This window comes from Sceloporus occidentalis, unplaced genomic scaffold (assembly GCF_023333645.1).
Source record: "Sceloporus occidentalis isolate IW3139 unplaced genomic scaffold, rSceOcc1.0.p SCAF_3, whole genome shotgun sequence".
Classification (NCBI taxonomy): Eukaryota; Metazoa; Chordata; class Lepidosauria; order Squamata; family Phrynosomatidae; genus Sceloporus; species Sceloporus occidentalis.
In genome coordinates this window covers 1,550,591-1,559,035 of record NW_028316983.1, presented here as the reverse complement: position 1 = coordinate 1,559,035, position 8,445 = coordinate 1,550,591, and the positions used below count along the sequence as shown (strand labels likewise).

The window sequence follows — 8,445 nt, the reverse complement described above, 5'->3', positions numbered from 1 at the left end:
GTTGTGGGGATAGATATCTGGTCTCAAGCCATTTCCCATGGCAGATTTCATTCTGAGGAAGTGGGTAGTCAGTCGTAAAAGTGATGAAAGGGGAAGGTTCTTGATACTCAAAAGAAAAAGCAGAGAGAGAAACAAATCTCAAAAGTGTCTGAATTATTTATTGCTCCAGTGCATTTCAGAGGTTTGTGGCTGTCTCCCGGGGCTTCTAAAAACACAAGGAAAGATGTGACAAAGTTAATTCCCTCCCCCTAAAAAACCTTAAAACTACATTAAAAGCATTTTGCAATATCTAAAAGATCACAGCAAACTGTACTCTTTGAACACAAACAACAGATCTTCCTCTTGTCTTTAATTAATCCACGGCGTTGTGATGGCTATTCAGATCCATTCAGACTTACACCTAAAGAAGCTATTCTTCTAATGAACCCAGACACCTCTGCCAAAGGCAGACACTGTGCAAACCTACTTACATTTATAATTCAAGATAAAAGGAAACAACACTCCCACCCATTTTACTATTTAGTCTGTGTTTGTGTGTATGCTCAGCTCCATCATAACATTGTCTAGCCATGGAGGATTTTATATGCTGCATGGGCACATTGGGAATGGTATCCACAAAGCAGAGCTTGGAAAAGTTGATATTTTTTTTTTGGGGGGGGGGGCTTAAAATACCATGCAGGCTGGGGCATTCTGGGAGTTCTAGTCCCCAAAAGTTCCTTTCCCATGCTCTATACTGAAGGCAAGAGGTGGGCTTTCTCCTTCCCAAGTTCCAGATTTGAGTGTGCCAAGGTAGCAGTGCCATATCCAGCAATGGCTGCCATGTCAGAGGATCATAGAATCGCAGTCTTGGGTGGGATTCCCAAGGGCCAACTGTCCTGTTTTGGTCTCAGCAAATGACTGGATTTTCAGAAATGGCATGCAGGGAAATACAGGGTTGAGCCAAAAACAGGGGGGAGCATGGCCAAGCAGCAAGGAGGCCAAAGGAGCAAAGTCAGTTTGGTCCAAGTCATACAGAATCCGGTGATAAATCCAAACAACAGTCCAAAAGGGAGATCCAAAAAGGTAGTCAACAAACGGAGCAAGGTGGACCTGTGAGGAGGCAAGGAAATAGTGGGCAAAATTCATCAGGAAATTTAAGAAATTGTTAAAAATAAATATCAAGAAAAATACAAAAGCATGTCTATTGGGTGTGATGGAGAAAGTTTGGGAAGGCAAATATACTGTATGATAATATAGACAAATCTATAGAGGTACAATGTCTAGATCAAGAGAAGTAATAAAAACACACTATTCTGCTTTGGTCAGATCTCACCTGGAATGTTGTGTCCATTTCTCATCACTGCAACTCAAGAAAGATAGGGACAAGCGGGAGTCTCCAGAGGAGGATGGCCAAAATGGAGAAGGGCCTGGAAACCCCCAAGCCCTATGAGGAAAGACTCAGGGAGCTGGGGATGTTTAGCCTGGAGAAGAGAAGGTCAAGAGGTGATATGAAAGCCCTGTTTAAGTATTTGAAGGGATGTCATGTTGAGGAGGGAGCAAGCTTGTTTTCTGCTACTCCAGAGAATAGGATCTGAAGCAATGGATTCAAACTACAGGAAAAGAGATTCCACCTTAACAAGAGGGAGAACTTCCTGATAGTAAGAACTGTTTGATAATATGATGCCTTGGAGTAAGGTGGAGTCTCCTTCTTTGGAGGTTTTCAAACAGAGGCTGGATGTGAAGTCGAAGGCTTTCATGGCCGGCATCCATAGTTTTTTGTGCGCCACATAGCTTGAAAAACCCACAAAAAACTAGAGTCTGGATGGCTGTCTATTGAGAGTGCTCTGACTGTGTATTCCTGCATGTCAGAAAGGGGTTGACTGGATGGCCCTTGGACTCTCCCCCAACTCTATGATTTTATCATCACTAAAAGGGTATAATTTTTAAATTGCTATTTTTTAATTAAAAAAATAGCAACCCAGAAAACCTAACTCTAATCATAGAATCCTAGAGTTGGAAGAGACCACAAGGGCCCTGATCCAGTCCAACCTTCTTCTGCCATGCAGGAACTCTCACTCAAAGCATCCCTATTGACAGATGGCCATCCAGCCTCTGCTTAAAGACCTCCAAAGAGAGAGACTCCACCAAAATCTCCATTGAGGAAGTGTGTTCCACTGTTGAACATCCCTTACTGCCAGCAAGTTCCTCCGAATGTTAATAATAATAATAAATTTTATTTGTATGCCGCCCTTCCTTCGATCAGGGCGGCTCACAACAGTAAAAGCAAACAATTTCAATAAAAATTACAATAAGAATACAATAAAAACATCCAATACACAATCCTACAGTAGAGGAAAAAAATTAAGAAATTAAAAAAGCCCCATGACCCAACCTCTTGGCCACGAAAAGAGGAGGGAGGCCCACAGGATATCTATTTGGGGAATGCCTGTTGAAAAAGGAAGGTTTTTAAGTCCTTCCTAAATTGGGCCAGGGTGGTAGACGAGCGGAGCTCAATGGGCAGCGCATTCCAAAGGGCTGGGGCAGCTGTGGAGAACGTCCTCCGCGAAGTGGAGGCTAACCTAGCCCCAGGCACCTTCAATAGCTGCTGCCCAGTCGATCTGAGGGTGCGAGGCGGAATATACGGGGAGAGGCGGTCCTTTAGGTATCCTGGGCCCAAGCCATTTAGGGCTTTATAGGTAATTACCAACGCCTTATATTGAGCTCGGAAACAGATGGGCAGCCAATGGAGGTCCTTTAAGACCGGTGTTATATGGCTGGTCCTGGGAGCACCAGTGACCAGCCGGGCTGCCATGTTCTGCACCATCTGCAGTTTCCGAGTTTGGTATAAGGGTTGCCCCATGTAGAGTGCGTTGCAGAAGTCCAATCTCGAAGTTACCAGAGCGTGTACAACAGTTGAGCTGGAATCTCTTTTCCTGGAGCTTGCATCCATTGCTCCATTGGGTCCTATTCTCTGGAGCAACAGAAAACAAGCTTGCTACCTCCTGAATGTGGCATCCCTTCAAATACTTAAACAGTGCTATGATATCACCTCTTAACCATCTCTTTTCCTGCTCAATAGTGGCCCTTGTGTCTTCCATGGTGGTAGAAAGTGTGCCAGGTCTTAGCCTGGGTGTTGAAAGAGCTGTCTGGGGTGTTGAACCCATTTGGGAGTCAGGGTTCAGAACTTCAGAGGGCTCCTGACAACCTGACCCAGACCCAGACCCAGAGTGGACTGACCCTCCTGGTGACACGAAAAAGCACTGACCATTGGCCCAGCCATGGAGAGCTGCCAAGGGACACTTCCCTCCCCTCCCTGGAGCAATCTTTCTCTCTACAGAGCCTCCTGAGTTCATTTATTGTTCCAGCAGGGAATCAGAGCTGTCATCACCTAAACCTCACTCATCCATTTAACCTTTCAGGAAGACACACATTTGTGCCAGATAAAAAAGCATCTGATGGTGGCAAAAGGAAAGACTTCATGGAGAGCCGCCACCGGGGCTGATGGATGGCTTACACGGGCCTCGGCTGACCTGGGCTTGTACCTTATCTGCCTGCTCTCAGGAGGCTTTCCATCATGCCAAAGAGAGGGAAGGAGAACGGCAACACAGCTGCTGAGACAGAGCTTCTCCCCGGGCAGCACAGAGCTCAAGGGACCCATTCACTTCTTCCAAGAGTGCTGCTGTAGTTGCGTATTCCTGTTTGGTACAGAGTTGGAATAGATTGTGAGTTCCTGCATGGCAGGGGATTGGACTGGATGGATGGCCCCTTGGGGTCTCTTCCAACTCTATGATACTATGATTCTATGATCCAGTTTTCCTAGAATAAATGAACAGCACAAAGGGTATTAGGGGATATGCCTGTACCTTGTGGTTAACAGGTTTCATGGAATCATAGACTCATAGACTCATAGAGTTGGAAGAGACCCCAAGGACCATCCAGTCCAAGCCTTGCCATGCAGGAACTCTCAATCAAAGCATCCCAGACAATGGCCATCCAGCCTCTGTCTAAACACCTCCAAGGAGGGAGGCTCCACCAAAATCTCCGAGGAAGAGTATGTTCCATTGTCGAACAGCCCTTACCTCACACATATAAGTCTCCTTAAGCCTGGTGTCCCCCATAAACCTATATCTGTGCATTTTATTTTTCCACCCAAAGTGCGGTATCTTACATTTCTCCCTGTTGAAGTTCATTCTGTTAGCTTTGGCCCAGCTTTCTAATCTATTCAGGTCGTTTTGAATTTTGATCCTGTCCTCTGAAGTATTAGCTACTCCTCCTAATTTTGTGTCATCTGCAAATTTGATAAGTATCTCCCTGATACTTTCAGCCAAGTCATTGATAAAGATGTTGACTTGCACTGGTTCAGGACTGAACCTGTGGGACCCCACTGGTCACTTCTCTCCAGGATGAAGAGGAGGAACCATTTCCCCTTTCACAGCAGGATTTCCTGAAAGATACTGTGGTTGTATGATCAGACTTTCAAAGTTATGCATGTTTTTGCCTCCCAGTGACCAACCACAAAGGTAAAGGACACTAAATGCAAGACACACAAGTGAGGAGAGCCAGGTGCTATGGCAAACAGATGTCTTTCACAAAGAAGCACCTGGGAAAAACAAATAAAGAACACGCTAAGCATATTGTCTAGTTTAACCATGAGTATGTTAATGGCTCTGAAGCACTTTCCGCATCATCACATTTCCAAAGTACCTGCTTTCCTCCAAAAGAACTGCTAGATGCCCCTTGGGCTCCCTTCCAGCCCAATGCGTCTCTGAGCCTAAGCAATTTGTCGCACTGCACATTGCTCAGTCGTTTTTCATTACTTTTCCTTAATGTTTCTTTCAGAATAAAATGTTAGCGTTGGTAAATGGGTGGGGAACCGGTGGAAAAATGCAGTCACACTCCCTCTCAAAATGCATAAAATGCTCTATCAAAGTAAAACTTCTGAAAGCAACTAGAAAAGGTTGCATGTCACACCAAGAAAGTAACTTTTTTCTCATTCTGTGCCCCAGGTGGCAGCTAAGTATTTACTCCCTACTCAGCACTCAATTCAACAAGTCTCCTCCAGCTGGGACTTCCAAAATGTAACTTCCTTGTGCCCTTGCTATGAATGCAAAAGTAACTCATTAGAGAGCGGAGCTCTTATTTGGCCAAACAGAAAAGACTTTAAAACAACAGCAGCAGACATTTTGCAACTAGCCTGCTTTATTCGATGGGATGTGCTTCGTTACTGTTATTCTTTCATTTAAAATGATTTTCTATTGTTAGTGCCAACACATCTGATCGTCTTGATGAGGAATCTGCACTCAGGACAAGAGGCCGCTCTCAGAACAGAAAACGGAGAAACAGAATGGTTCCTAATTGGCAAAGGAGTCAGACAAGGGACCTTTACCGCACACCGAAGTGTCCCCAAAACAGCCCCATTCCATCACCTGGCACCAAGCCATTCCCACTCAATGCTGAGGCGCATCCTTTGCTTCTGCTGGGCAATGGAATGGGGCCATTTTGAGGACACTTTGGTGTGCGGTAAAATCTGTTTTTTCTCAGCCCTGAGTGTCCCCTACCCATGCCCAGAACGTTTAAAAACATGTGTCCGATAAGGTACAAGGCTACATCTTACCACCCTGTCTATTTAACATATATGTTGAACATACTGTAAGAACAGCAGGCTTGGACACAGAAGAAGGAGGAGTGAAAACAGGAGGAAGGAATATCAACAATCTGAGATATATGCAGATGATGCCAGAATACTAGCAGAAAACCTCACAGACTTGGAACACCTCCCAAGGAAGGTCAAGGAGGAAAGTGCAAAGGCAGCTCACTGTTGAACAGAAAGGAAACAAAACTAATGACCACCTTCACAAGTTCGACCGAGACAACGGATAGAAATGGAAATAGGGGGGGAAATACCCATACCTGGGGTCAAACATTGATAGAAATGGGGACTGCAGCCAGGAAATCAGAAGATTAAGAATGAGACGAGCAACTATCAAAGAACTAGAAAAGATCCTAAAATGCAAGGATATACAACTGAGCACAAAAATTAGAATCATTCAAGCCATCATTTTCCCTATTGCCATGGATGGATGTGAGAGCTGGACAGTTAAGAAAGAAGATAGGAAGAAAATCAATGCATTTGAGATGATGTGGGGCTGGAGAAGAGGGCAGAGGATCCCATGGACAGCAGCTAAAAGGACAAACCAATGGGTCCTGGAGCAGATCAAGCCAGAAATCTCCCTGGAAGAAGCCAAGAGGACTAAAGTAAGGCTGTCCTGCTTTGGCCTCATCATGAGAAGGAAGGATGCATTGGAAAAGACCATAATGCTGGGGAAGGTAGAGGAAAGGAGGAAGGCCACAGACCAGATAGAAAATGGACTCTATGGGTTTTATGAGTTTCAGGAATTAAGCAGAGCAGGGGAGGACTGAGGTTCTTGGAGATGTCTCATCCACAGGACCGCCTTGGGTCAAGATCACCTCAAGGACAGTTAACAACAACAAATATTGTTTTACAATTAATGGTGTTTAAACACTAAAGTGAGGATCATCCACACCGTTGTATTCCCCATCACCATGGATGGATCCAAGACAGTGAAGAAAGGTGCCAGAAAGAAAATCAACTCCATTGGGATGTGGCGCTGTAAAAAGAGAGCTGAGGATGCCCTGGATCATGGGCCAAAAAAACAAACAAATGGTGTTGGCACATTCTGCGTACTCACTGCTGGATTTGGGATTCCCATATTTTCATATTTCATATCTGGAGCCACAATGATCTTTAGAAACACTAGAAGGTCAGGTTCCCAGGAGAAAAGGAGAAAAGACCATCCAGGTAATACTACATTCAAATCTGGATGGATGTACTAATGACTTCTTCCATCCTCTGCATTTCCTCTTGCACCAGGAGACAAAGGAGATCTCATGGATGTCTTTCTCTTTCTGTCCATCCATCTTGGGGTTTTCATGATCCAAGCACTGTTTGTTGGGAAATGTAGTTCATTCTTGAGGTCCATTAGAAACTCAGGAAAGCAGGTAGGATTATTTAATCTCCCTAGCAGAGTAAACACAGCGGAATATAGGTGAGCAGGAAAACTCACCAGCTCCACTCCTCTCCCAGTCCCAGCCCACGTGTCCCCAATGAAAACTCAGTCATTGGTTAAAGTGAAAAGAAACAAGTTGACTTACAAAGTCATGTGTATGAAGAGCTACACAGGTCTAGCTTCATGTTGCAAGAAATAGGAGGTAGAAAAGGTAGTCTGCATGCATCTTAGGAAAGATGCTCCCTGAGCATGCATCCATCAGCTCTGGACAAAGGCAAGGAGATTAGCAAGTAAGCAATGGCGATGATTCTTCTTCAGGGACAAAAGGTGAGCGGTGCTCTTTTGAGTAAACAGGAAATGAGGAGGGGCTGTTAGTAAGCAATAAACTACCATAGACATGCATTGCTAGAAGGTCTCAGCATGCGAAGTTGCTATATCCCAACACTGTTTGTGTCACACTAAAATTAAAGCCCTCAACCAGTCCAGAATCCCATTGTGGATTCCTGGGAGAAGCATCAAGCTTTTTGTTGTTTATTGTTGGGTACCTCCAAGTCATTTCTGACTTATGGTGACCCTAAGGCAACTCTGTCATGGGGTTTTCTTGGCAGGGTTTGTTCAGAAGAGGTTTGCCATGGCCTTCCCTTGAGGCTGAGAGAATGTGACTTGCCCAAGGTGACCCAGTGAGTTTTATGGCCGAGCTGAGCATCAAACCCTGGTCTGTAGACATAGTCCAACACTCAAACCACAATGCCATGCTGGCTCTCCTAGCCTTTATTAGCTGGCCAGAAACCCCATCCCCAGAGACTAGTTTCAAGCTATAAATATTGGTCCCAAGAACCTAGGACTTTATGATACAGGGGGAAATTGGGGGGTTAAAAAGGCATTTTCCGGGATTTTGGCGCAACCAGGAAGGACTTCTCCCAGAAGAACCAGGAAGGCTCCACCAACAAATCATTCACAGGATTTCTTATCAAATTTGCAGATGACACCAAATTAGGAGGAATAGCTAATATTCCAGAGGACAGGATCAAAATTCAAAATGACCTGAATAGACTAAAAAGCTGGGCCAAAGCTAACAAAATGAAATTCAACACAGAGAAATGTCAGGTTCGGCACTTAGGGAGAAAAAAAAATGAAATGTACAGATAAAAGATGGTTAAGAGGTTATATAATAGTCCTGTTTAAGTATTTGAGGGAATGTCCTACTGAGGATGGAGCAAGCTTGTTTTCTGCTGCTGCAGAAACTAGAACACAGAACAATGGATGCAAGCGACAGGAAAAGTGGTTCCACGTGAACATTAGGAGGAACCTCTTGACAGTAAGAGCTGTTCAACGGTGGAACGCACTCCCTCAGAGAGTAATGGAGTCCTTCTTTGGAGGTCTTTAAGCAGAGGATGGATGGGCATCTGTTGGGGATGCTTTGATTGAGAGTTCCTGC

General features: G+C 44.7%; 1 protein-coding gene across 1 annotated transcript in view; it reads right to left on the bottom strand.

Annotated features, from left to right (window-relative positions):
* Positions 1 to 668: 668 nt before the first annotated feature.
* Positions 669 to 8,445, bottom strand: part of LOC149315409 (papilin-like) — a 67,659-nt gene continuing 59,882 nt past the window's right edge. Inside the window, exon 14 of the transcript XR_016280361.1 lies at positions 669 to 1,089. The gene's annotated coding sequence lies outside the window, so the exon portion shown is untranslated. The remainder of the gene's footprint in view (positions 1,090 to 8,445) is intronic.